The following is a 27,793-nucleotide window of genomic DNA, read 5'->3' on the forward strand; positions in this document are numbered from 1 at the left end:
GGACTTCCCCGTTTGTCCAGTGGTTAGGGATCCACCTGCCAATCCAGGTCCCTGGTCTGGGAGGATCCCACATGGTGCTGAGCAACTAAGTCTGTGCTACAACTAATGAGCCCATGCATCGCAACTACTGAAGCCTGTGTGCCTTAGAGCCCACACTCTCCAACAAGAGAAACCACCGCAACAAGAAGCCTGTATAGCACGACGAGCAGCCCCACTCACTGCAACTAAATAAAGCTTAATCACAGCAACAAAGACCCAGTGCAGCGAAAAAAATAAAAAAACAGATGTTGGAAGACTGAAGAATGGGGCGGTAAAACAGAGGTCAATAACTTCAGGAAGAAGCTACAACTCCTAGGGCTCTGGGAACAAAGAGAAGAAATTAAAGTTGTAGAACCTAAAGGTTCAGAGAAAGGGTCTCCCAGAGCTGGGATTCAGACTTCTGAGGTCTGGTTTTGGGAGAGCCAAACGAAAGGAGAATGAAACCAATTGGTGCCACTGGGGTGCACAACAGTTCCCGGCGTGACATGAAGACGGCAGCCAGCAAATGGAGAAGTGCTCCCCTCTCCCCTCTGTCTTCCAGCTTCTCCTACCTCCACCGCATTCTCTTCGTGGAATTTATCACAAAGTCAGCTGACACAGAAGAAACGTAGTCTGCAGAGTCCCAGTTCCAGCATCAAAAAGCAGAATTTAGAAGGGTGGAAATGGATCTGAGAGACAAGCGTCCAACAGCTGCCCCACTGCTTTTTCCCAGCGTCCCTTGCTACGGCGAGGCCGTCTCTAGTTCATTGAACAAATGGGAATCACCTATGCAATTGCTGGCTCATGCCCTGCCCTTGTTCTCTTTCCTTGGGCTGTGATGTCCACGTGGAGGCGAGCCATCGTGGCCACACCTGATGGTGAAGCAATAAGATTTAAAGGAAATTGTGGAGCCCCCGTACTTTAATGCAGAAAATGTTAGTCAGCAGAAATCCTGACATTGACTGAAAAGGTAACAAAACAATACTACATAATAAAAACAAAGTAAAGTGAAAGAGCAACCAGCCCCAATATAATCTCTGTACAAGAGATGCATATAAAGCAAAAAGAGAGAAGGCTGAAAATGAAGAGATGAGAAAAAAGATATGGTAGCAAAATGCAAACTAATAAAACCGGGGGTGGAGCAACACTCCAAGTCTAATGTATTACATGAGACAAAAAACATTTAAAATAGTAAAAATGTATCAAAAATATGAATAAGCCTTCTATTCTGAACTACATATCACCAAAACATGTTGTAACAAAGTGAACCATGGATAAACTGGATTCCAAGAATTTTGATTTCTTAATGAGAGACTGCAAAGGAATTGGACTTAGATTATCACACAACCCAAATTCAATTCAGCTTTTGATGTTCCAAACATATTCTTATATTAGGTAAAACAGCCCAGAATTTGAGAAACATACTTGTAATTATTGAGTAATTATAGGGAGCCTTTGTGAGGAGACTGGGTTTTCCCTTGATGGGGTGGATACTTTCATTGTCAGTCATTCTGGGAATAGCTCAGACCACACAGAAGGACGTTTTGCGCTGGAGTGCGAAGTGTCCCAGGAATGAGAGGCCATGGTCTGGAGCAGGGAGATGTCTGGTGTGAGCTACTCCTTGCTCGGGTGGGCTGGACTGAGGAATGGGCGTCAGGTCAGGAGCCCTGGGAAGGTCTGGCCTGTTCGGAAGTTTTTGTTCTTGTGTCGTTGTTCCTTTGTGGTTCCCCCCTCACCACCCCATATGATATGTTCTCCACAATTGCTATAGACCTTCGGGAAAATCTCAATAAGTCTTTTTAAATGTTCCCACCTGACCTCAGTTTTCACTGTGGGTGATGGAGGCAAAGCTGGTGCAAGGAGACGCAGCTGAAAGCTCAGTGCAGCACCAGCAGGCCGGTGGCCCACGACATCAGCGTCCTTTTGGCCTTGCAGCTCCCCCACCATCTCGGCCCTCTTCAGACTCCCTAACCAGAGGGCGGTTGCCGCTGGCAGCTGGCTGGGCCCACGTGCTCCGCGTCTGCAATGTCCTGCCATCACCCTGGCCAGTGAGGCTTCAGGCCTAGGACCTCATCACCAGCCCACCTCCTACTCCAAGAGGAAAGGCCCTCCAGCTAAGTGCCCACAGTTCTGGGCCAGCACTACTCTTATAGCCAGATTTTATTCTTTATTCGTGTGTGTGTGTGTGTGTGTGTGTGTGTGTGTGCGCGCGCGCGCTGTGGGGGGGACGGTGATCTTTTGAGATGGTTTTGAGCTGTCATAGGTGCTTCAATCGAAGAAACACTGGGAGTGAGTGAGGAGAGAGACAATGAGGGCTCATTTGGGAGTGCATCAGGTGTTGGGAGGCAGTGAAGGCGGCTGAAATCTGGATGGGATGCTACAAGGTCCCTACTGCGTCACCCTCACTACTCAGCAGCGTTACAGAGCATCACACAACGTTGAGCATGTTTGGAGTTCTTAGGACAGTGCAGAAGGGCTGGAGCTTCACCCTGGGTCTGATCCACGCTTGAACCAAGGAGACTGGGACTCAGGAGCACAGAAAGCAGTGGAAGAACATAGCGCAAGTAGTGGGGAGGCTTTCAAATTCAACTCCTGGAATTTGGGTTCTGTCCAAGTTTCATCAAGATTTCCAGAGAAACACAGAGGCCCCAAGCAATGAAGAGTCCAAGGACATTTCTTGTAGTGGCCTCCAAAATTAGCAGAAGTCTTGGATCACAGAGACCCAGCAGGAAAAAGACGGTACACTCGGGTTATGTGAGGAGCGTTTAATAAAGGGACTATGCAATAATACAAAGAGCAGCACAGAGACCCTACAAGTTCAATAACAGGTGAGAGTCGCTGAGAGCAAGGACAGTGAGAAGCTGCGAAAACTCAGAGAAACAGAGAGAGCTGTGTGGTGAGGCTACCTGGGGGAACCTGGGAAATTCAGCTGAGAGCTGCAGCCAGCCCCCAGTACCCCACAGGAAGGGAGCTAGACGAACAAATATCCCAACCTTTCTCTACCCTCCCTCCAATCTGCTGTCCACTGTCCAAACTCACCCAGAAGCCAGAGGATAAAGAAACCTGTCCATCCAGTCAACACAAGTCAACCCCCTGGGGCACAATACAAGATGAAGATGGGTGGACACTGGGCCTGGGGTGGGGGAGGAAGAGAGCAGAAGATGCGCTACACAACTCTAGCACACTAGTTTTCAGGCAGAAATAACAATGAATCGAAACGGATGCACTTGTACTTAATCTCTCCTATTTATCAAGCATTCTGTACCCCAAACTTCACAATATTTTTTTTTTAAAAAAACCTTCTGTTCACCATAACAACTCTAGCGGTGGGGGCGGGGCAGACATTGGTATTACAGAGTGAGAAAGCCACGGTTCAGAGAGGTTAAGAGGCTGGCCCAAAGTCAGAGCTGGTAAGCAGCAAGTTTAGTTTTTAAACCCAGAATGCACACAGAGGGAAAGGGAGGCTTTGGGTTGATACATAAAATCCTATTTTATCACTTCTGATGAGAAAGAAAAAAATGTACTTATTTTACTTAAATAGTTGTTGTACTAGCTTACTAGCACCTTCACAAGAGATTAACCGTTTCAGTTTTCAACAGAGTGCTTTTAGTAATGAATTTACAGAAGACCTGGTATGTCTAGCATAGAAGTGACAGGCACTATTAAATGGAACTAAAAGGGCTAGGAAGCATCTTTGGTTTAAAAGGCAATTTGATTTTTTTAATATGAAATTATATTTCTGTTTTTGGCCACACCCTCTTCAGTGGAAGTGCAATCTTAACCACTGGACCACCAGGGAAGCCCCCAAATTTTAATTTTTTTTAAAGGTGTTAGAATTGCAAATACAAAGTGATTTCTCAATCATGCATACATTCATATTTCTTTCTCAGATGAGACCTGCCTCCTGCATCAGTCCCTTCACCGGGTCCTTTGAAGGGGACAAAAAGAAGGACCTCCTTATCTCTATTTCCTTTAACGACAAGCAGGACATTGTGTAACACTTGAGCAAAGCAAAGTTCTCCTTTATACCACAGCTGGTCTAGGAAATTGGAATGAGTTGGAAAGTGAATATTAGGGCTGAACTGCAGCTGGTAGCGTGCTTACTTTTCAGTGCATTCCCTTCTGAATCAAAAGAAATTTTCCTTTTGAATGAATTGAACAAAGCACCACCTAGTGGTAGTCGAAAATATTTAAAAGTGAAGAGTTCAAGGAACACAAGAAAATATGGAACAAATTCACTATCAGTTTACTTTACCAGGTGACTTTCAATATTAAAATACTGAAGGGTTTACATAGTTGGGGTTGGGGTGGGGGGCTATAACTGTAAAAAGTCAGGCAGATAAATTCCTGTTGAACCAAGTATCCCTGAATACTCCTTTCTTAATGCACATGCTGTGTCATGTACACAGCCAATGGCACACAGCCTCTACTTGTGTAGAGACATACACCCTCCCCACATTTCAAAATTTCCATTTTCAAAACTAGCAGGCTACCTGAATGGGAAAGAAGTCCAAAAGGGAGGGGATATATGTCTATGTATGGCCGATTCATTCTGTTGTACAGTAGAAACTAACAGCATTGTAAAGCAACTATACTCCAGTAAAACTTAATTAAAAGAAAAACTAGCAGGCTATGATTGCTTGCTTCACTAGATGTACCAATGAGCCGGGCAGTGTCCCTTCTCTGTGTAGCCTCCAGTCACCTCCACTCTTCTCAAACCTTGATCCATTTGCCCATCTCTCTGAAAGAGGTACTGTGCCTGTGACTTCACAGAAGAAGGGAGCTGTCACAGAGGGATTCTCACCTTCCTGCCACTACTGAGAGGACAGAAGAGGTGTCCTCTTCCCATCTGAGCTCGAGGCTACTGCTTCCATCTGAATCTCGGCATCTCTCTTGGAACATTCCTCTTTCTGCCATCTCCAGGCACTTCCCTGCAGACTCATCCCCAGCTTTGTTACAGGGGCTGTCTCTCCCATCCTGGCGGTGGCGGGGCGGGGGGGGGGGGGGGGGTGGTTTAGTCGCTAAGTCGTGTCCGACCCATACGACCCCATAGACTGTAGCCCAGCAGGCTCCTCTGTCCATGGATTCTCCAGGCAAGAATACTGGAGTGGGCTGCCATTTCCTTCTTCCTCTCCCATCCTCCAAGCAGACAAACCTCACATTTATTCAGTGACTGCCTCTGTCTATCCTCAGTCCCGTTTTCTTTCTTTACAGGTTATCTGCCTTTTCTGTCCCCAGTTCTTTATCTGCCATTTGTTCCTTAACCAGATGGAATCCGGGAACCTAAGGCCTCTCTGCAGCGTTGACCTCAGCGGTCATTCCTTCCTTCCTGAAGTGATCTTTGTCCCTTGATTTCTATAGCACTCTCCTGCTCTCGCCCTCCACCCTCACCTCCTCGGCTTGTAGATGGCCACCTTCCAGCTCACTGTGTTCACACAGGTCTCTCCCTGTGACTTTTTCACGTTGGCCTCCCTCTGTGTCCAAATGTTCCCTTTCTACAAGTGACAGAGAAAGAGAAGACGCAGAGACACAGAGAGGGAGGGCTCGTGAAGCTGAGCCAGAGAGATGCAGCCACAAGCCCAGGAAAGCCAAAGAGGCAGCCATGCCCAGAGCCAGGAGAGAAGCCCGGAGCAGGTCCCGCGCCCCCCAGAGCCAGGAGAGGAGCCTGGAGCAGGTCCCGCGCCGCCCAGGGCCAGGAGAGGAGCTGGGAGCAGGTCCCGCGCCACCCAGGGCCAGGAGAGGAGCACGGAGCAGGTGCCGCGCAGGGCCTCCAGCAGGGACCAATGCTGCTCACACCTTGTCTAAGTGCTTCCCCCAGAACTGGGACCGAAGACACTTACTGGGCCTTACCCAGTCTGCTGTAATTTGTTGTTACTGTTCAGTCACTCATTCATGTCTGACTCTTTGAGACCCCATGGACTGCAGCCCACCAGGCTTCCCTGTCCTGCACCATCTCCTGGAGCCTACTGAAACTCATGTCCATCAAGTTGGTGATGCCATCCAACCATCTCATCCTGTGTCGTCCCCTTCTCCTCCCACCTTCAAGCTTTCCCCGCATCAGGGTCTTTTCTCATGAGTCAGCTCTTTGCATCAGGTGGCCAAAGTATTGGAGCTTCAGCTTCAGTATCAGCCCTTCCAATGAATATTCAGGGTTGATTTCCTTGGGACTGACTGGTTGGATCTCCTTGCTGTCCAAGGGACTCTTCAGAGTCTTCAACACCATAGTTCAAAAGCATCAATTCTTCGGTGCTCAGCCTTCTTTAGGATCCAACTCTCACATCCATACATGACAAATCGAAAAACCATAGCTGTGACTAAATGGACTGTTGCGGTCCTTTAATGGACTGGAACCTGGTGGTCCAGAGTCGACCAATAAGAAAGTAAAGGAGAGAGAAAGAGGCTGATATTCCTTGGTTTACACAGAAAGCCAATAAAGCCCCTGCACGGGGCTTGCTCTGTTCACGAAGGCCTCAGGCGCCCTCTCAATGAGGTTAAGGTGCAAGACACCTTCTCCAGAGGGTCTCAGAAGCCTGGGCAGGAAAGTGAACTCAGAGAGCCTCTGCGCTCCAGGGGATCAGCCTGAAAAAGAGAGGGAGGGAGAGAGAGAAAGAAAGACATGGGGACCAGAGCTCTGATGGAGCAAAGGTGTTTTAATTAACGTGGTGTGTGTATATATACTGTCTTACAAAGTTGTTATTCTTAGCAAAGATAAAGACTAAAATTCCAGACTTACAAAACACAGGCAATCCATATTAAAGAGAGATTTGTAAACAATCACTTTTACCATAAGGTTTACAAGGAGGAAGAGGATACTTATCACTGTATAAAAAAATTAATGAAGGAAATGCCTGGATTCTTCAGCCCCCGGGAGAGGCTAAGGAGCAGAGAATTCCTGAGAGATCCAAAACAGCACACAGGAAGCCTCCTGTTAAATGTTTCCTGACAATGGACTTTTGTCGGCAAAGAAACATCTCTGCTTCTTAATACACTGTCTAGGTTATTTGTTAGAGCAGCCCTATTGCACAACCTGTGGGGCCAGAAGTGCCACATTTACACAAAGAGAAGCTCCTCTGAACTAGCTGAAAACTGTCATACCTGGAATAAAACCTCCAAAAACTCGGCTGAACGCTGGCTTTAGCAGACAAGCATCAGGCAGGCAGGAGTTACCAGGCAAGCTGGCCCCTGATACCCTGACAACCAGGATCAGCCACCCACAGCAGGGTGGAGGTGCTGGGCACAGAGCCTGCAGAGGTAGCGATGACTGCTGACCTGGGATCCGGGGAAAGGAGACCAAGTCTCCCAGAAGGAGAGAGCTGACCACAAGTATTGACATGGACAGAGGAGATGGAGAACAGAAACAGGCCTGGGCTAGTCAGCTGACAAGATCACACTTTAGGACAATGGAACCAGGCAGCTGCCACTTGTTCCGCTACCCCTGGACACTCAAACTGCACTGCTGTCCCAGTGAAGAACTCCTCAGTGGTCCCTTCGTCTTGGCATTGTTGCTCAAGAGTTAAAGCCGCAGGTGGTAGCATGACCGGCTGAGCTCAGGTCCCCAGCTGCCCGTGCTAACTCCCAGGAGATGGAAAGAGGTTACCTGTCTGCTTCTGCCTCTGCCCTGAGAGGGAGGCCTTTCTCCGCCCAGCCTTATGCAATGGGAGACTCACCCAACACAGAAACAAAGTTTGGATGCTGAGTAGGCAAAGGAACTAACGAGCATCCCCCACAGTGAAACTATGCAATCGAAGCATCAGAAACAAAACCAAGTAGGTCCTGGAACCAGAAACGCAGAAGCCTGCATCTCACCTTAAATGGTCTGGGAAATGAAGGGAAACTTCACTGATTTAGATAGGAATGGTTGTTAATGTGTTTTCATTTCACTGGGCAAGGGCGGACTGAACAATACCTTGTAGGGAGCATTTGAAAGGAAAACTCCAGGTTTGGCGTAATTCCCAAGTCCCAGACCTCAGACGCAACCCCGGAGGAGTCGCAGGGGCGGGGAGCGGCAGGCGACTGTGCGCATGCGCAGCGCGAGGCGTGGACTCGGGGTCCACCTGCTGGAGCAGTTTTTCTCCAACTTTTCTCTTGCTTGAGTCTTCACTTGTGCAGGGCTGACACTGCCCAGCAGTGTGGAGATTAACAGAAGTGAGCCCAGCTGCATAATCTAGGATGGGTTCCCCAAATAAGAGCGAAGGAAGGTCTGTTCATCAAGAAGACAGTTCGTGATGGGGACTGGAAGCTGGGCTTTTTTTCGTTTCAGGATTCACAAGACACCTTGGCCCTGGAGCAGAGGATTTGTGTGGTCCCGAGACTGGGTGCAGAGCTCTCTGTGGCTCTCAGGGGTCGGCACCTCACCCTGATGACCAGGACAGGGGACAGACGCCTGTTAGGAGCTGCAGGGCCCTTCCTGGCCCATCTGCTCCCCGCCCACACCCCGCCTTCTCATGCTCCTCTAGAATCTATCAGCAGAAGAGAGGCTGTTCTCAGCAGGTCTGTTCTCGCTGTTTGTGTGACTCATGGCTTTTTGGCCATGACTTCTCTCTTGCCCAAGACTTGTCTTGGCACACATAGCCCAGATCAGCTGAGTTTTATCACTGCTCCCTAGATTTCTTCAGCTTCCCTTTTCCAGCTTGAACGACTAGTACTCCCTCCCACCTGCTCCCACGTGTCACCTTAGGGCTTCCTGGGTCTGTGCCCCACATTTTGGAGACATACCCAGGATGCTATAGAACAAGTTTAGATTGTTGCTGGGGACTAATTCACTGCTAAACAATGTCAATAAATACCTTTGGGGATAGGCCTCCTTGGCTGTTGATACCATGGAATGCCCACCTAGTGATCACTGATTAGAAGACAGTATTGCTGGGGCCATCATGCCTGGGTCTGACACCTTAATTCATAGGGACAAGCCCAGCCCCAACCAGCCTTCTTAAAAATACAATTTGACTGTGATAAAAACAGAACAAGACAAAAAGCCCCCCAAAATACAAAACAAAGTAGGCCTGATTAAATCCACTGATAGTAAGTGTAGAGCGTGAAGAGTTTTTATGGATTTATGTCCCTGTGTAATTGCCACACAGATCCAGATACGTATGTGATTGGACTTGAGAGTGTGAGTCATTTGGAGCCAATTCCCCACTGCGGGATGGGAGCACCCCAGGCAGTGGTTCTCAGGCTTTAACACACATCAGAATCACCTGGAGGGCTTGTTATAACACAGATTGCTGGCCCCCACCCCAGAGTTTCTGATTCAGTAGGTGTGAGGTGGGCTGAGAATCTGCATCTCTTAACAAGTTCGCAGAAGATGCTTATGCTGTTCTTCAAGACCACACTTAGAGAACACCGCCCCAACCCGGGCTCAGGGATTGCCAGTAAGTGTTAGCTAACCATACAAAGAAGGAAGTTTTAACCACAACAGTTTTGATGAAAATGAATCAGCCAGGTACTTAGCTGGTGGTCTTTCAATTCTGGCATTCAGTTGCCTGGCCCAGAGAACCCTTTGATATAGCCTTTCAAACATTTTAAAATAGAGCACTGCGGCATAACAGGAAATACATATATTTCGTCTTTGTTCCCAGTTTCTGACACACAGTTCCTAAAACCCTTGGAAACTCTGGGGAGTGATAAGTATCTTTTGTATGCACGTGAGATGACTGATACCTGGAGGCACCTAGATGGCTTCTGGATGGAGCTGGTCTCCAAGGCATGAGTAGAAGGGTGGAACTTTGCATTCCACCAAACTTCCCACCCCTGACTGGAGACTGAGCTCAATCACCAATGACTAATGATTTCACCAGTCATGCCTAAGTAATCAAACCTCCACAAAACCCCTGAACCATGGGTTTGGAGAGCTTCCTGGTGGATGAGAACAGTGAAGTGCTAGGAGGGTGGCCTGCCCAGAGAAGGCATGTCGTGCTTTGCCCTATACATTTCTTCTGTTTGGCTGTTCTCGAGTTGTATCCTTATAATAAACCAGTAATAGTAAGTGAAGTGCTTCCCTGAGTTCTGTGAACCATTCTACCAAATTATTGAATGAGGAGGGAGGTCATGAGAACTCGCTACTAATAGCCAGCTAGTTAGTCAAAATACAGCTGACAGACAGTCGGAGACTTTTGACTGGGTAGTCCTATAGAATCTGAAAAATAACTCTGGGTAGTTAGGGTTAGAATTGAACTGTAAGACACCCAGTTGGTGTCTGGAGAATAAGAAGAATAGGTTAGTGTAAAAAAAAGCATCCAACACATCTGGTGTCAGAAGTGTTGTGATTAAGGACAGCTAAGCACATTTTATGTGACACCAATCACCTAAAATGTGCATTTTTTTAATATTCACTTTTCTGAACCTAGAAATTTTTCATAATTTCCCATATATTCCAGATTTTTAAATAATTATTATATAGTCCTTTTATCATTAGAAAAGAAACTCCTGTTGAAAATTCTTGTTAACTATCAAGAATAAAAAAGAGAATTTTATTTGAGCCAAATGGAGGATTATAACCCTAGAAACAGATTCTCAGAAAGCTACAAGAACTATCCCAACTGTTAGAAGGCATAGTCATATACATTTTTGAGACAAAGGTCATATATCAAAATGACACACTGATATTTTACATAAAGGTCACCAAGCTTACATAGTCCAGGTAAGCTTGTTCAAAGTGGGCAGCAAGTCACCATGACCCCCTACAGTGCTGGGGAAGAACACTATTATTTTAAGAAGTTACATTGCTGGCCTCAGAACAAAGAAAAAAATTGGTTTTTATGGTTGAGCAGGCACTCCCATCTTTGAGGAGCTCTGGTTAATGTGTAATGCAGGTACACACTGCACAGTCGGGAGGGAAAAGGCCCAAACAAAGAGAGAATTCTGTGTTTAATTGTTTTCTTGTCCTGCCTTAAAATATAAATTTTATATTCCAGGGAAAGCAGCAATAGGGATTCAAGGAGTTCAAATGATTCACTGATTGACATCTCTTGCTGCCTCTATTTGGATAAGCAGCTGTAGTTAAGAGTTTCTGTACAAGATATTTACATTTCTTCCTACACACACACACACACACACACACACACACACACACACACACACACACACATATATCAAACACATAAATATCAAAATGTCCATGGGCTGTTTCTCAGTGCTGTTTGAATCTACAGTGCACAAGAAATAGATTTTTAAACAATAGTATTTCTATATTTTTTTTTTCTTAAAAAGCAGCATGCAGGTAGAGCAGTGTTTGGATATGGAGGGAAGGTGTTTTTTGTTTTTTGTTTTTTTAAGAAAAAGTAAACCATCCACTTTTAGTGTGGAATGATTCTGACCCCCATGATTCATTTTAATCCCCTGTGATTATTTAGTGTGAGTTCTGCTAGCCAGTGGCTGTTCTGTGAGCAAACATTCTGGCAACTCTTTCTTTAGAAAGAAATGCACTTGCAAACAGGATTTGCACTATCGACTCTCTTCCAAGCCTTCTGGGCTGAGAGGGAAGTGATCAAAATGAGATGTTACACTCAGATGGATTCATAAGGCTTCATCTTATCATCACACTGGGGTGGGACTTCCTCTGGGTCATTCCAAGGCTGTGGGCACGAGTGTCAGCAGTAGTGAAAGCAGATTCAATGCTAACCACTTGGCACGATCCTGAAGACAGGACCAGCTGGGCCATTCTGCCCTGGGAGGCAATCATGACTCTTTCCACTCCCCTTAGCGCAAAAGGCAACCCTTATATGCAGCTGCTCCTACTTTTCAAAAGTTGCAACCCATCAGTCAAGTGTTTAGTTGACCTCTTTTAAATCTAAAAAACAAAAATAAAGGAATGTTTTTTCAGAATGTGAAATGAAACAGAGAAGTGATGAATGACCCATCCTTCCTACATTTCAGGTTCTTTGTTAATATGTCCCTAAGCTCAGGTTCTGGAGAAGGAAATGGCAACCCACTCCAGTATTCTTGCCTGGAGAATTCCATGGACAGAGGAGCCTGGGGGGCTACAGTCCATGGGGGTCCAAAGAGGAGGACACAGCTGGGCAGCTAACACACTCACACACAAACTCAGGTTCACCTAGTTCCTCTCAGGGTCAGGGGCTTGTGGCTTTCCAAGGCAGCCCTCTCCATCATTAAACAGCTCTAGTTGGTAAAGAGCTGCTGCTGCTAAGTTGCTTCAGTCGTGTCCAACTCTGTATGACCCCATAGACGGCAGCCCACCAGGCTCCTCTGCCCATGGGATTTTTCAGGCAAGAGTACTGGAGTGGGGTGCCATCGCCTTCTCGATGGTAAAGAGCACGTACTCACGTTGAGCCGGGGTGAGCCACGAGGGCCTTCCCCCCAGGACTTCCGGAGAACGTCAGGTAAGTGCCATCCCTCCACCACAGGACGGCGTTTTCAGTACCTTTTATTTCATTTTCTCTTCGACTCCTGTTATTCAGAGCAAGCATTTTAAAGGCTCTCAGTTGTTCTTCAAATTACCTGATTGAAATATCCCTCACTCTGTCTAGCTCTCTACCAGACACTCTATAGCCTATCGAAGTGCTAAATCTGTGCTTGAACACTGAGCGAAGACCCAAGCGTTGTAATCTTTATTAATTGACACTACTGTTTGCAACCTGTCTGACTTCTGAAAGTTTTAAGACAGCCTTGACATTGTATTAGCTCAAAATGAGCTTGTGGTCAGCTAACCCCATGTCTCTCCCCAAACTCAAGGTCCTTATTACATGAACTTCTGTTAAACCACCTGTGTTTCATTATTTGAGCCCCAATATAGGACTTTATGGGGCTTCCTTGGTGGCTCAGGCAGTAAAGAAGCTGCCTGCAATGCAGGAGACTGGGGTTCGATCCTTGGTTAGGAAGATCCCCTCGAGGAGGAAATGGCAACTCCAGTATTCTTGCCTGGAGAATCCATGGACAGAGGAGCCAGGTAGGCTACAGTCCATGGGGTTGCAAAGAGTCAGACATGACTGAAGCGAGTCAGCTCACACACACACATGGGACTTTATATGTGCCAGTTTAATAGTGAAAAAATGGATTCTCAGGGAAAGTAGGCATTTCATCTAAGATTCTGCAACTAGTAACCAAGATTTGAGCATACTAATCCTTGAGAGCACATTGAACTCTTTTTCATTCCTGACCCTATCATTCAAAAAAATGATCAGCATCAAAGCAAAACCATTTTTAGAACACTTGCATGTATCAGGCATTGTTTAAATGCTTTTTGTAAATTAAAGAACTTAATCCTCATAACCACTTTATGGTTGCGGTTGTGTTAGTCACTCAGTCGTCCATGGGATTCTCCAGGCAAGAATACTGGAGTGGGTTGCCATTCCCTTCCCCAGGGGATCATACTGACACAGGTATTGAACCCAGGTCTCCTGCATTGTAGACGGATTCTTTACTGTCTGGTCTACCAGGGAAGTCCAACCACTTTATGAGATATATCCTATTATCATCCACACTTTAGGGTTGAAGAAGCTAAGACACAGAGACATTAATAACTTGCCCAAGATCACAGAGTTGATATTCATATACAGAGCTGGGATTCACAGCCAGGTAGTCTGACTTCAGGAGAGGTAGGCTTAACCACTGTGATGTTCCAAGTAATGTTTCCACTTCTCTGTTATCTACAGATTTATAAAATTGTCTATGATTTTAAGAGCATAGTAGTTTATTTACTGACCAGTACTTGCTGCCTTCCAAGTCTTATGCTTGGCACTTGATACGCATATACAGCCAGATGAGAGGGGCTTGGGTGCAGGGTGATTTCAGATGTTAGTGACAGAAACCTGGCTCAGGCCAGCCAAAAAGGAGGGGTCTATTATATCCAAAGTGTAAGAGGAGTAGATCTTGATTTAGACGCGTTAGGATCTAGAGGCCAAGTGGTTAGAGGATGGGTGGGATTTGTTTTCTATAGAAGATTAGGAGTGGCCCACCAGGCAGAGGTAAACGATAGCCACCTTTAGCAGATGAAGGTCTTTGGTTACAAGCAATACGATGCCCCTCCTGGCTACCCCAAAGGCAAAGGAAATGTCCTAGATGGCATGGGGTGGCTTTTAGAATCATAAAGTGAATGGAAGAATGAGGCTCACCAGTAAGAAGAGCTAGGGCACCTTCAGGGATCCCAGTAGCATGAGATTAACTGACAGCATCTTCCCTACCACTTCCCGCTGTAACTGCTTCTCTGTGGTGAATTCAGTTGTCTTTCCACCAAGATCTATAAGAGAATCCCTCAAACATGGTGGGCTGGCGGTGATTCCCATCTTTCTTTTTTTTTTTTTTCACTTTCATTTGCATTTATTTTTTGCGGCATTTATTCCCGGGCCGTAAGTTTTTGTTTCTTCAGTTTCTTCTGGGATATCTTTTTCTTCTGTGCAGTCTCCTCTTCTGGTTTAGGAACAATCTGTTCTTTTTCAGTAAGGATCATCTCAATGTGGCAGGGAGAGCTCATGTAGGGGTTGATCCGACCGTGAGCTCTGTAAGTCCTGCGCCGCATCTTGGGGGCTTTGTTCACTTGGATGTGCTCAATGACCAGAGAATCTACATCTAAGCCCTTAAGTTCAGCATTACTCTCTGCATTTTTGAGCATGTGTAGTAAAAATTCAGCAGTCTTTTTGGGCCACTGACCCTGCGTCCAGCCCCACTGTTTGGCCTGTGCACACCTACCAACTCCACCGTTGTAACGACGGAACGGCACACACGCTTCTTTAAAGTGACATCTTCAGATACTTGGTGGCTTTTCGGATATGCATACCCTTTATGGCCTGGGCAGTTTCACGAGTGTTCTTAAAGTGAACACGAAGATTTGAACCTCTTGATTTGCATGATTTTGTGGGGTTTTCTGGGTCAAGTGAATAGCACACCATTTTTAGGGGTCACCTCAGGCCACTTACCGGAAAAGCTCCCATCTTTCTTGTGTCAGTCAACCATGAGGTAATCACATTGGTCTGATTCTATTCTTTGGCTTTTTTTTAATTGGTAAGAAACAACAACAACAAAACAAACATATAAAGGGCTTTCCTGATGGCTCAGCAGGTTGAGCTCTGCAGGCTCAAGAATCTGCCCGCAATGCAGGAGACATAGGAGACACAGTTTCAATCCCTGGGCTGGGAAGATCCCTGGGAGAAGGAAGTGAGAATCCACTCCAGTATTCTTGCCTGGTAAATCCCATCAACAGAGGAGCCTGGCAGGTTACAGTCCATGGGGTCACAGAGTTGGACATAACTGAGCACAAAGCATATCAGTTCAGTTCAGTTCAGTTCAGTCGCTCAGTCTTGTCCGACTCTTTGCGACCCCATGAATCGCAGCACAGCAGGCCTCCCTGTCCCTCACCAACTCCTGGAGTTCACTCAGACTCACGTCCATCAAGTCAGTGATGCCATCCAGCCATCTCACCCTCTGTCGTCCCCTTCTCCTCCTGCCCCCAATCCCTCCCAGCATCAGAGTCTTTTCCAATGAGTCAACTCTTCGCATGAGGTGGCCAAAGTAGTGGAGTTTCAGCTTTAGCATCATTCCTTCCAAAGAAATCCCAGGGCTGATCTCCTTCAGAATGGACTGGTTGGATCTCCTTGCAGTCCAAGGGACTCTCTAAGGCATAATTGACACTGATATACCAAGAGGAATTTCAAACAATTAGATAAATAATATTTAAATAGCAATAGTCAAATTACCTTAAGCAATTCAAGATATAAGACATCTGGCTCATATCAATAGTGTTTCTGATACAAATTCACCTTTTCTATCAAAATTTGGGGACAACTCACTAATCTTTTGCAACAAAATATAAAATAAAGTGATATTTCTAAAGTATATCTTCCATAAAAATTGATTTCGGATGTATGGAGAATTTTAAACTGTGAAAGTAGGAGAATGAAATTTGGATGAATGTGGATTATACTTCTTTCGCGATGTCCCTGTTCCCATTTGAGAATGCCCTTCTCCATGTGCCTGCCTCAGGAGAAGCCCATGCAGCTGGTGACTCCACCACTCCCTGGACATGGCTTTTTGTCATGCGGCAGTGGGGGTAGGGAGATAGACCCATCTACTACTGAAGGGACTGTGTGAATTAGCTTCTCTTTCCTATGAGTTGAAACTGGAGCACAGAGATACTAGTCTACATGTCAGTGGTGCTCAAACTTGGGTGGCCACAGTGTGGATAAACCATTTCTCAGAGAAGAATGAAGCAGATGCTTAGAGACAGGCAGAGAGCAGAGAACAGGAAAACTCAGAGAAATGGAAATGATGCTTTGGTGACAGGTAAGGTTTTAGTTTCCAGTTCCAGAATCTCATGTAGCCTTGTGAAATCTCCTACCTCCAGGTTCCAGTTTAAATCACAAATATTGCATTGAGTTTTCCTTCAATTAAGCCAGCTCCCTGTGCTTTCAAATAAAAAAGCCTAGGCTGAAGCAAGGAGAAGGCAATGGCACCCCACTCCAGTACTCTTGCCTGGAAGATCCCAAGGATGGAGGAGCCTGGTAGGCTGCAGTCCATGGGGTTGCTAAGAGTCGGAAGCGACTGAGTGACTTCACTTTCACTTTTCACTTTCCTGCATTGGAGAAGGAAATGACAACCCACTCCAGTGTTCTTGCCTGGAGAATCCTAGGGACAGGGGAGCCTGGTGGGCTGCAGTCCATGGGGTCGCGAAGAGTTGGACACGACTGATGCAACTTAGCAGCAGCAGCAGCAGGCTGAAGCAATAATCTTGGCACAATACTTCTAATATTATATCACAAGCAGAGTCCCTAAAAGAAAAGTTATTTTTAAATCTGTCCTCATAAAAATTAAAAATTTCTCTCTCTTAAAAAAACACAAACAGGCTTGAAGAAAAGAATAACTCTGGACCTAGAACTACACATATATACAAAGAGCTACATTCTTGATATCACTGAAAACCACAACAAAAGGTACTATGCTAATAGAAGCATCAGCAAAGATCTTAAAAATAGGCCATTTCCAATAAAAGAAATAAAAACAATCAACTTATATGTAAAATCTTCAAGTCCAAAAGAAACCGCAATGAAATACTGTTTTTGGTCCAGCAGTTAGGCAAAGTCTCCTGACTGGCCTCCCACTTTCTTTAAGTGAAAGGGTGAAAGTTCTCAACTTAAAAGAAAGAAAAAAGTTGTATACTGAGGTTGCTAAGATCTCTGGTAAGAAGGAAAAAAAGAATTATGCTAGTTTCGCATAAGTCTCACCTCAAACTGCAAAATTACAGCCACAGTGCATGATCAGTGCTTGGTTAAGATGGGAAAGGCATTGAATTCATTCATGGGGTAAGATATTTGGGGATGTAGACCTCATTCACATAACTTTGCTAGCGTACATTTTTATCATTTTTCTAGTTTATGATTGGTATTGTTAATCTCTGCGTATGCCTAATTTATGAATTAAATTTTATCCTAGGTATGTATGGATAGAAGAAAACACAGTATATTTAGGATTCAGTACTATCCACAGTTTTAGGCGTTCACTGGGGGTCCTATAGCATATTCCCCGAGGATGGTGGGTAGAGGTGGTTGCTGGAGTCTTTCTTTAACACAGCAGCCAGAAGGTGCCTTTTCTAAAAAATATTTTACTTATTTATTTTTGCCTGCATTGGGTCTTAGTTGCGACACTAGGGATCTTCCATTGCGGCACACAGACTTCCCTTCAGCTGTGGTGCAGAGGGCATCTTTTGAGTTATAAGTTGGAAGATGTCACTCCTGTGCTCCAGTCTCTCCATCTTGTCTAGAGAAAGCCACAATCCCTGGGACAATGAAGGAGCCCCCATTTCCTCAGAAACCACCTCTCCTCTCACTCCTCCCTTTGCCTCCCCCAACTTCCCTGCTCCAGTCTTTGGCCTGGTTGATGTTTGAATGAACGTGCATTATCCAACCTCCAGAACTTGCTGCTCCCTCTGCCAAAAATGCTCTTTCCCTAGATATCTCCATGCCTTGTTCCTTCACCTGCTCCAAGCCTTTGCTGAAAAGTCACCATCTCATTGGATGGCTTCCCTGACCACTTGAAATGGACACCCTGCCTCTTCCTCCTGTTTTACATGTCTCTATAATATTTAACCACTTTGTAGTATAAAGCTTTCTCACTTGTTAATTGGCTATCTTTTCATACCTAAAATGCAAGCTTCATGAAGGCAGTGATTTATCCCCAGCCCACAGTACATAGGCAGGCACACAGCAGCCACTCTATAAACAACTGTTGAATAAAAGAATAAAAAGAGAATAACATCAGTGTTGTGCAGCATCTGGGAAGATTGCTTCCATGAACTACTGATGAGAATGTAAAGTGGTACAAGTTTCTGAAGGATGATGTGGCAATTAGGAATCAAAATTCTTACAAATCTGTATCTCTAGTATAACATTGACTTTACTTCCAGAAATGTATCATAAGGAAATAATATACTAGTTAGAACCTTTTTTGTTGCAAAAACCAAGAAACCACTTGTTCTAGGCCAAATAATAATAATGGTGGAACGATTTATACCAAGGGTAAAAGGGAGAATGCATTATGTGGAGCGTTTAGGTATCCCACTCTCTTTAGTCTCGCTCCCCAGGAAACATGGAGACAGGGATTTGCATGCAGAAAGTTTAACAGATGACCCTCTTTAAATCCGTAACTGTAAGAGAGTGAAGAAAGGAGAACTGGACAGAGGGCAAGGTTACACTGAGATGTTATAATCAATGCCATGGAGAGCTTCAGAGTTGCCCAATACTGAGGCAAGGAGCCCAGGCCTTTATATCCACATATCGACCAATCATCGGATGTAGGCTGCCCCTATGTGGAGAAGGTGTGGGACATTAGTCCAAGCAGCTCTTTCAGTCCAAGGGCAGGTCCTGGGATCAACTCAGCTGTGAGCCATCAGCAACAGACATTCCTGGCCTCTGGGGGAATGGATACTTCACTCCTGATGGGGAGGATATGGGTAGGACACCCCAACATCTACTCTACCTACAGAACTTACAGTGTGTGTTCTTCCAAGATGAAGAATAATTGAGCTAGATTCTTTAATGCTGTCAGGGCTTCTCTCTTATTTTTTAATTCAGCTCTTTCACACTGGATTGTCTTCTGTTTCTTGTTCCTCACAGTCAAAGATGATTTCCAACAGCCCCTAATTTAGACATTTTAGCTTCATCCTCAGAGACAGAGAAATTCTGAATGACCCAGCTCGGGTCGGTGTTCATCCACAGACCTACCAAATAACTATGGTAGAGGGTAAAGTCTCACAGTACTAACATGCTATAATCACTGGGATTCAAGGACAGAGAAAGTGGAAAATCCATGCTTTCATGTGCCACATCTATAAATGAAAGTGAAAGTCTCTCAGTCATGTCCGACTCTGCGACTCCATGGACTGACTATGGAATTCTTCAGGCCAGAATACTGGATTGGGTAGCCTATCCCTTCTCCAGGGGATCTTCCCAACTCAGGGATCAAACCCAGGTCTCCCGCATTGCAGGCGGATTCTTTACCAGCTGAACCACAAGGGAAGCCCAAGGATACTGGAGTGGGTAGCCTATCCCTTCTCTAGCAAATCTTCCCGACCCAGGAATCGAACTGGGGTCTCCTGCATTGCAACCAGATTCTTTACTAACTGAGCTATCAGGGAAGCCCGCCACATCTGTAAAGCCAGAGAAAAAATTTTTCAAAGGATAGAAACTAAAATGTTAACTGTAGCTATTTTTTGCTAGTGGAATTAACAATGGTTTCTCTTTCCTCTTTTTCTTTTTGCATATATATCTTTGTAATTGCTATGTGTAGAAAAATAACATTTTTGTAATTGAAATATTTTTTAAAAGGAAAACATAGGTATCTGGCTTTGGTCCTCTGTACAAAAAGAGCCACCAGGTATAGGGCATAGAAAGACTTCATATAAGGTGAGATTTTCTGAGAACTGGTGTGAAAGACCAGCTTGACTTTGCAAAGCTTATTGCACTGAATTGCACAGAAATGAAACATGGAAAGCCCAAATATTCAGCAGTTACAAGTAATCTTCTGACATCCTGGTGCTCCTTAATCCTCTATCATGAGTCCAAGTTGTAAGAGCAAACTTTAAACAAAACCTTCCACTTGCTTTTGCCAAAATACAGGGTGGAGCAGGGCAATGTAAACCATCAACCAGAAGGTTATCAATATCCTAGCATGCTCCACACTGGGCGGTCCATCATGGAGACAGACTATTTGAAATCCCTGAATTAGCTTGTATTTTACATTAATATATGCAACTGACTTTTGCTGAGCATCTATGTGCCGGGAAATATAAAGAAAAACACAACAGAACCGTACTTTAAGCTAAGGATCCAGTGGGTAGAGAGGTAGAATATGTGTGTCTGTCTGTGTATTACTTACAAATATATATACACACACACACACACACACACACAAGTACATATTTAATGGGGCTTCCCGGGTGGCTCAGTGGTGAAGAATCTGCCTGCAATGTAGGAGACCTGTGCTCAATCTCTGGGTCAGGAAGATCCCCTGGAGAAGGGCATGGCAACCCACTCCAGTATTCTTGCCTGGAGAATTACATGGACAGAGGAGCCTGGTGGCCTACAGTCCATGCAGTCACAAAGAGTTGGACATGACTGAGTGACTAACACCTCACCCTACCTCACATATTTTATATATTTGCATATATATATGTATATATATACTCAAATAATTATAAAAAAGGTAGAGTGATTTTAGACCCACACTTGAACCTAAAGCATGAGTTCTCTGGGAGTTAAAAGAATTATTACTTCTGGTTGGGTGACTTCATAAAGAATTTCAGTTTAAATGACTGTTTTGGGATTTTAGCTGAACAATTTCATTATATGTCTATGTTGTATCAATATATCATTATATGTATTACCATTTTGTATTTAACATATTATATATTTTAACACTATATATAACACATATATGGCTGCTGCTGCTGCTAAGTTGCTTCAGTCGTGTCCAACTCTGTGCGACCCCACAGACAGAAGCCCACCAGGCTCCCCCATCCCTGGGATTCTCCAGGCAAGAGCACTGGAGTGGGTTGCCGTTTCCTTTTCCATATATAACACATATATGTCTATATATATCAATACATGTATATGTGTATATATATGTATACACAGGTTCTGCTTTAACCAAGTATCTGTATTAGCATATCCCTATACTGCCAAGGGATGCACAGGCTTGAAAACTAATTGGAGGGCCTAAAGAAGAACTGGCATTAAATATTTTCAATTAAATTAAATTCTAACTCTCAAGTTTGGGGGAAGAAAAAGAAGGGGACAGATTCTAGGTCCTGAGGGTCTACGTCATGGGGAATGTGCACACCATCCAACCTGACCCCTCACTCTAAGAGATGTCTGACCCTGATTACAGTAAGGCAGCAAACATCACTCTTCCCTGAAGGAGATTATATTGTTAAAAAAAAAAAAGGAAAAAGCAGCTAGAGAAATCAATTAGCCATTTTGTCACATTAAGTAATGGGATAAAATGCAGGTTGAATGGTACAGAATCTAGTATTTCCCATCATAGTTTTGGGAGGAAAGCCTTTTGGGACTCAAGGGAGACTTTGATTGAAATTAGACGGATGAACTAATCTTAGTGCTGGAGACTGGCAAGGGGTGGAGAACACAGAGGCAGGGCCAGGCTGAGTGAAGACCGGATATGAGAGCTCTTGCTCTTTCTGGATGTTTTCTTCTCTTTGTTAAAACTAGCACTTTATTTTACTCTGTCTCTGGAGGTTATCTCTTTTCAATTTGCATTGTTCCTCAGAAGAAACACAGGAAACACAGGAAGACATACCCTAAGACAGCCGGTTTCCCTCAACAGCTTAAAAGGTACTGGGCACGTCCCATGTTTTTAAAGCCTAGGAATCAGCTAACCCAAGCCCAGAAAAGTCACTCATTGCTACAATCTACACTCAGCAGGAAGCTAGTTATTCCATCTCAGGTTGGAATTTTTAAATCTTGTCAGTAAAATAAATTTCATCTACTGAAGAACTTATTATATTTTGACCCCTTGCAATTGCTGGGTGAGCATTGTCCAGGCATGACGGTGGGACTAACGGCCCCATGACAAGCAAGTTCTAAGGACCTCTTCCCCTTCCTCTCTCCCCTGCTTAGCCAGCTGTCTCCCCTCTAGTCACCATTATCCTGAGAGATGTGATGGCAAGAGCTACAAGACCAGCCACTTCCAGCATTTAAAAAGAATTTAACCCCACTCAGTTAGTTAAGTCGCTTGGTCAGTCATGTCCGACTCTCTGCGACCCCATGGACTGTAGCCCACCAGGCTCCTCCGTCCATGGGATTCTCCAGGCAAGAGTACTGGAGTGGGTTGCCATTTCCTTCTCCAGGGGATCTTCCCGATCCAGGGATTGAACCCAGGTCTCTCGCAATGCAGGCAGACGCTTTAACCTCTGAGCCACTAGGGAAGCCCCTAACCCCACTTGGCTCAGGGGGTAAAGAATCTTCCTGCAATGCAGAAGACCTGGGTTCAATTCCTGGTTGGGGAAGACCTCCTGCAGAAGAGCACGGCAACCCACTCTAGTACTCTTGCCTGGAGAATCCCATGGACAGAGGAGCCTGGTGGGCTGTAGTCCATGGGGTCGCAAAGAGTCAGACATGACTGAAGTGAACTTAGCACACCCACACTTGTTTGATGATGTTGCTTTCATCTGAACTGCCGCAAGCACATGTAAATATTTCTATCAAAAACACTGCAAAATATTGCGTTCATAATAGGTGTTTCGTAAATACTTGTAGTCCGCTTTATCAATTGGATTTCAACTCTGTATATCTGAGCTCCTGGTGTCTGTGTGTCTGCTTAGTCGCTCAGTCATGTCTGACTCTTTGTGACTCTTTGGACTGTAGCCCACCAGACTCCTCCGTCCATGGGATTTTTCAGGCAAGAATACTGGAGTGGGGTGCCATTTCCTTCTCCAGGGGAATCTTCCAGACCTAGGGATTTGAACCCTCGTCTTTTGCATCTCCTGCATTGGCAATGTACATTAATATACCAATGATCAAAATATGTCTGTGGCTAAATCTTTTTATAGAGAGAGGTGCTCCAGTAACCCAGCACTGGAGTTCTGAATCGGGAGTCCTGGATTCCAAGATTCTATCCCACGTGGTTTCTGTGAGGTTCAAATGAGAAAATATATATTAAAAAGTATTTCACACAGTTGCTGGCATACTCATTTTTAAGCACTGGACAAGATTTATTAGAATTTTGTCTTACTGTCTCATCTTTGAATGAAAAGGCCAGGTTTATATGCTTTTTCTTTACCATTTTTAATTTATTTATTGGCTGCGCTGGGACTTGGTTGTTGCATGGGCTTTTCTCTAATTGCAGTCAGTGGGGGCTTCTCATTGCGGGGGCTCTAAGAGCATGGGCCCTAAGGGCATGCGGGCATCAGTAGTTGCGGTTTCCTGGCTCTATAATCATGGCGCACCCCCTTAGTTGCTCTGCGGCATGTGGAATCTTCCTGGATCAGGGATCAAACCCACATCTCCTACACTGGCAGGCAGTCCTTTACCACTGAGACACCAAGGAAGCCCTTCTGTGGCTTTTTTTTTTTTTTTTTTTTTTGTGGTGCAGAATTGAGATAAAGCACAGAGAAAGACTAGAACTGAAAGGCAAGAGGGCAGGGATGTAGATTATTTGCTTGCTGGGCCAGTTCCTGAATTCCCTATATAGTGAAGAATTTAGGTACCAGTCAAAAGTTAAGGAAAATAAACAGAAGCCAGAGATCAATTTGCATAACAGAAAATAGGGATAGGGAGAGCACAGGAAGGCCATAAAGGCTGAGGGGTGGGAGAGAATTTGGGAGGTTTGAGGGTGCTTGGCTGCAGAATAGATGTGGGCTCAGACAGGAAAAGAGGGAAGGGAGTTTTAAGAAGTGTTCCTGTGTAGTATAAGGTGGATATCCTATAACATATGGCCCCCACCAGCATGTCCAGCCTCCTCTCCCATGAGTCCTTGCTGGAGCTAAACTGCCCTGCCTGCCATTCTTCTCTTACAATTGCCTACCTCTTTCCTCTTATCTAAACCTCACGTCTCCCTTTCTCTTTTCTGGTTGCCTGGTTCCCATCTATTCCTCAAAGCTTCATTCTTCATGAAGCCTTCATGCATTTCATGAGCTGGATATAATCTTTCTTCTGAATTCCCAGGGTATTTAATCTGTGCCCCTCTTGTGGCTCTTTCATTGTTCCATTTATAAGTCTTATCCCTAGGAGCTGCAAAATTTCAGAGATCTGGATACATGTTTGATATATCATTGACTCCTTTGCCAGCATCTAGCACAATGCCTGGTATATCACAGGTACTCAGTAAATATTTGTTAAGGATGGATAGATAAATTCCAATTGGCACATTGTCCTAAATGTCTGATACAAGTCCTATTTTACAACAATATACAAAGGAATTTTATGAAAAATCCATCACAGGGCTAGATAAGATTTAAACCCAGATTGTTTTCAATCATGGAAATACACTTCCCTCTTTTTCAGCTCTGTTGCTTAATTAGAGACTGGGTAATTCTCACCCAGAGTTCACAGCTATTTTGCTGATTTATAACTTACAACGTATTCAGCTTGAGTAAGTCATCTTATTGTAGACACCCACATTAACCGGAAAAACCATGGCCATGTTAGGGAGAATTGATTTGTAGCCAAACCTTCTTATACCCTCTTGGAAACAAAATCTGGCAGCAATCCAACTGCTCAAGTCAAATAGACATTTAGCTACACTCTGCATTAGATATGCCTGGTGACCTCAGAAAAATACACACAAATGGAAATGCTGGCTTAAAGTACAATAACATGATTATAGTTCAGAACAAAAACTTTTACTTGAGAGCAGCCATAATCGCTGTACTTTTGTCTAGCGTGTATTTGAAAATGTATTTGATTAAAAAAAAAGAAAATGTATTTGATTTAAACCTACAAAAAAATTTCCAAAAGATCTGCCATACTATTTACCAGGAAATAAGTATTATTTTAAACGTGTATTGAAAACAAATGAAAAACAGAACTCTTTTACCCTTTTTCCCTGGTGACTCAAAACCAGTGGTCATTTTGACTTGTCAAAGTAAATTCTACCACAAAATTTTACAAATAGGACATGTGACATTCAGAAGATTCTGACCTAGAGTTTATAGTAATACCTGTGATCCCATCATGTTCTGCACTAAAACTTCCTCTTCAAGCTGAGCAATTAACAAGAAATCCATTATCCTGGGTCAGGGATAGAAAACCTTTTCATTCTGCTTTTGAATTTCAATTTCCTCTCTCTTTATACCTCTACACTCACACACACACACAGCCCTTCTATAACTTTAGAGGTGATAGAATAAAAACTAAGCAAGTACCACTCAGAAATGTGCAGTTTGTCAGTAATATGCAATTACAAATTGGTGCCCAACCAGCCAACAGCCACCTCTCCTTTTAGTATAATTTTGGTGGGATTTATCTTCTGCTACTATAAGAAGCACTATGGAGGAGAACTGAAAACATTTTCAGTCCTTAAGGATTTTAATGTGTTTTTCAAATTTGATTTCTAAGATCCAAAATTGGTCTTATGGATATAATTTAGGCACCCTCTGGTGGTCAATAGAATACAATTAACTTTCCTGAACATTAATATGAATAATCTAAGCTTGAAGGCCAATTTAACAGCTGATGACATAAATATTCTTTTCTTCCCCCCGCTAAATAGTTTCACGGTCTAAATCCCTAAGTTCAAAGTAAATGCTGCCTCCATTATAAAGCAAACGGCTTTGCCCAGTGAAAGTGCTACTTATGAATCATAAAATGCCACACAAACATCAGGTAAGCCTCAGATAAAAGGAGGGTGGGGAGATTCATCTAGATTAAGTATTTAGGGAAAACATTAAAAACAGACCAAATCTACCTGAAGTAAATTCACACTGTGGAAAAACATACTTCAACTGGTAACATAAACATAGGAGAGAATGTTACATATTGTGAATATTTTAAAGAAATAATTTGAACCTTTATCAGTATCACTGAAGAATAGAATTTTCTGTCACATTCGCAGAAATACACCCTGTGATATTTTTCTTCAACAGCAAACATTCTGCACTATTTTGGGAACTGTGCTAATAGCACTGGTATTCCTAGTGTTTAAAGCTGTGTTGACATGATAAAGTGCTATAATTTTAACTTGTTATTGTGAGGCAGAAGCTGCCTCATTAATTTCTGCTTCATTCAAAACTGAGGAACAAATCAATGTTTACCAATGGGAATGAACCTAAATGAGTAACAAAATGAAAACCCAAAACACTTGTGATAAGTCATTCGTTTAAAACATAGGAAAAAAACTCAAAGGGTTTTCTAAGTTTTGTTTAGTCAACAAAACAAATAAAAATGAGAAAACGGTTTTTAGTACAGTTGAAATGGATTGTTTAGTGCACTCTTTTAATTTTAATCTTGTTAAATCTGAAAAAAAGGTTGCTCTCTATACAATAAATACAACATCGGTATAGCATACTGCAGATGAAATCACATATCAATGCTTTAACAAAGTATGACTACTTAGTCACACTAAATATTTATGAAACTGTAACATAAGATACTTAAATTTACTAGATATACCAACACTTTGAATATATCAAATATTCAAATAAAAGTCTTCTCTTTTCTCCATAATCCAGTTGATTCAAATATTTTAAAATATCACAGAATGACAACCAAACCTAAAAGGAACATTAGAGATAACCTGGTCCCATTTCTTTATTTTACAAATGAGCAAGGAAAGAACCAGAAAGAGTAGAATATTGGTCTAAAAATCGAACAACTATTTAGTAAGAGAGCAAACAAATCTGGCCCTTCTAGGTGCTTATGTGTTAAGCGCAAAATTAAATCTTTGAATGAAAACATAAATGTTCCCAAAGTCAATTCATTTTTGCTCTTTTAATAAACAATCTAAGTCCCCACCCATAATAATCACCCCAAGTGGTTAACGCCCTTCCTTACATTGAATTTGCAGCAGAAAGGCTATTGCTTAGTTTCCAGCTAAGTGAGAAAAGAAACATACTCTATTTCTTATTGGATAATATGACATTATAAAAATGAATACTATTTTCAAGACATAACACTTGGATAAAGTACAGAGAGCATTTTGTTAGAGCATCAAACCATTAAGAAGTCAAAGGACTTATGGAAAGCTAGATGCTTAAAAAGGGAAACATGGCAACATTCAGCTGTATTGTTTAAAGTAGTACAATATCCTAAAAGCATCTTGTGGTGTGTGTGTTTTGGGTGTGGGGGTGCTAAGACTTGTATGGAAAAGAGGAAGGGGAGGGGAAAATAGTCTTCACCTGAGCCAAGTTGTCACTAAGGTTCAGCTGTGATCAGCCATCATTAGTGAGTACGAAGCTGGTCCAGTAACAAAGGCTTGTCTATACAATGTGGGGGTTAAGTCTGAGCACAGGACAGTTAATTTCTGACTCACCCCTAGAATATCACTCCAAAGCATGGAGAGAATTACCAACAAGCTGAGCTGTAGCATCAAAACCTTGATGCTCTGTTACCTCTCAAAGAGAGCTTAACAAAGAGGAGGGAAAAGAAAAAAAAAACAACCACGTTTACTCTCAGCCTGATTGGACGCACAGTTCTGAGCTGAAGAGCTTGTGAAGAAAGATTCTTTTGAATAAAATTCAGCTTCCCAAACTACAAGAAGACTCAAACATACAAAATGGCTGAGGACAGAACACACCCCCCTTGCAACTCTGCTTCTAATACTAAACAGGTTTTCCTTTTTATATTCAAACCACGGTACCATTTAAATTGGTGGGGGAATG

General features: G+C 43.7%; 1 pseudogene; it reads right to left on the reverse strand.

Moving 5' to 3' along the window:
• Positions 1-14,294: 14,294 nt before the first annotated feature.
• Positions 14,295-14,897, reverse strand: LOC101109332 (large ribosomal subunit protein uL22-like; annotated as a pseudogene).
• Positions 14,898-27,793: the final 12,896 nt, after the last annotated feature.

Source organism: Ovis aries, chromosome 2 (assembly GCF_016772045.2).
Source record: "Ovis aries strain OAR_USU_Benz2616 breed Rambouillet chromosome 2, ARS-UI_Ramb_v3.0, whole genome shotgun sequence".
Taxonomy (NCBI): Eukaryota; Metazoa; Chordata; class Mammalia; order Artiodactyla; family Bovidae; genus Ovis; species Ovis aries.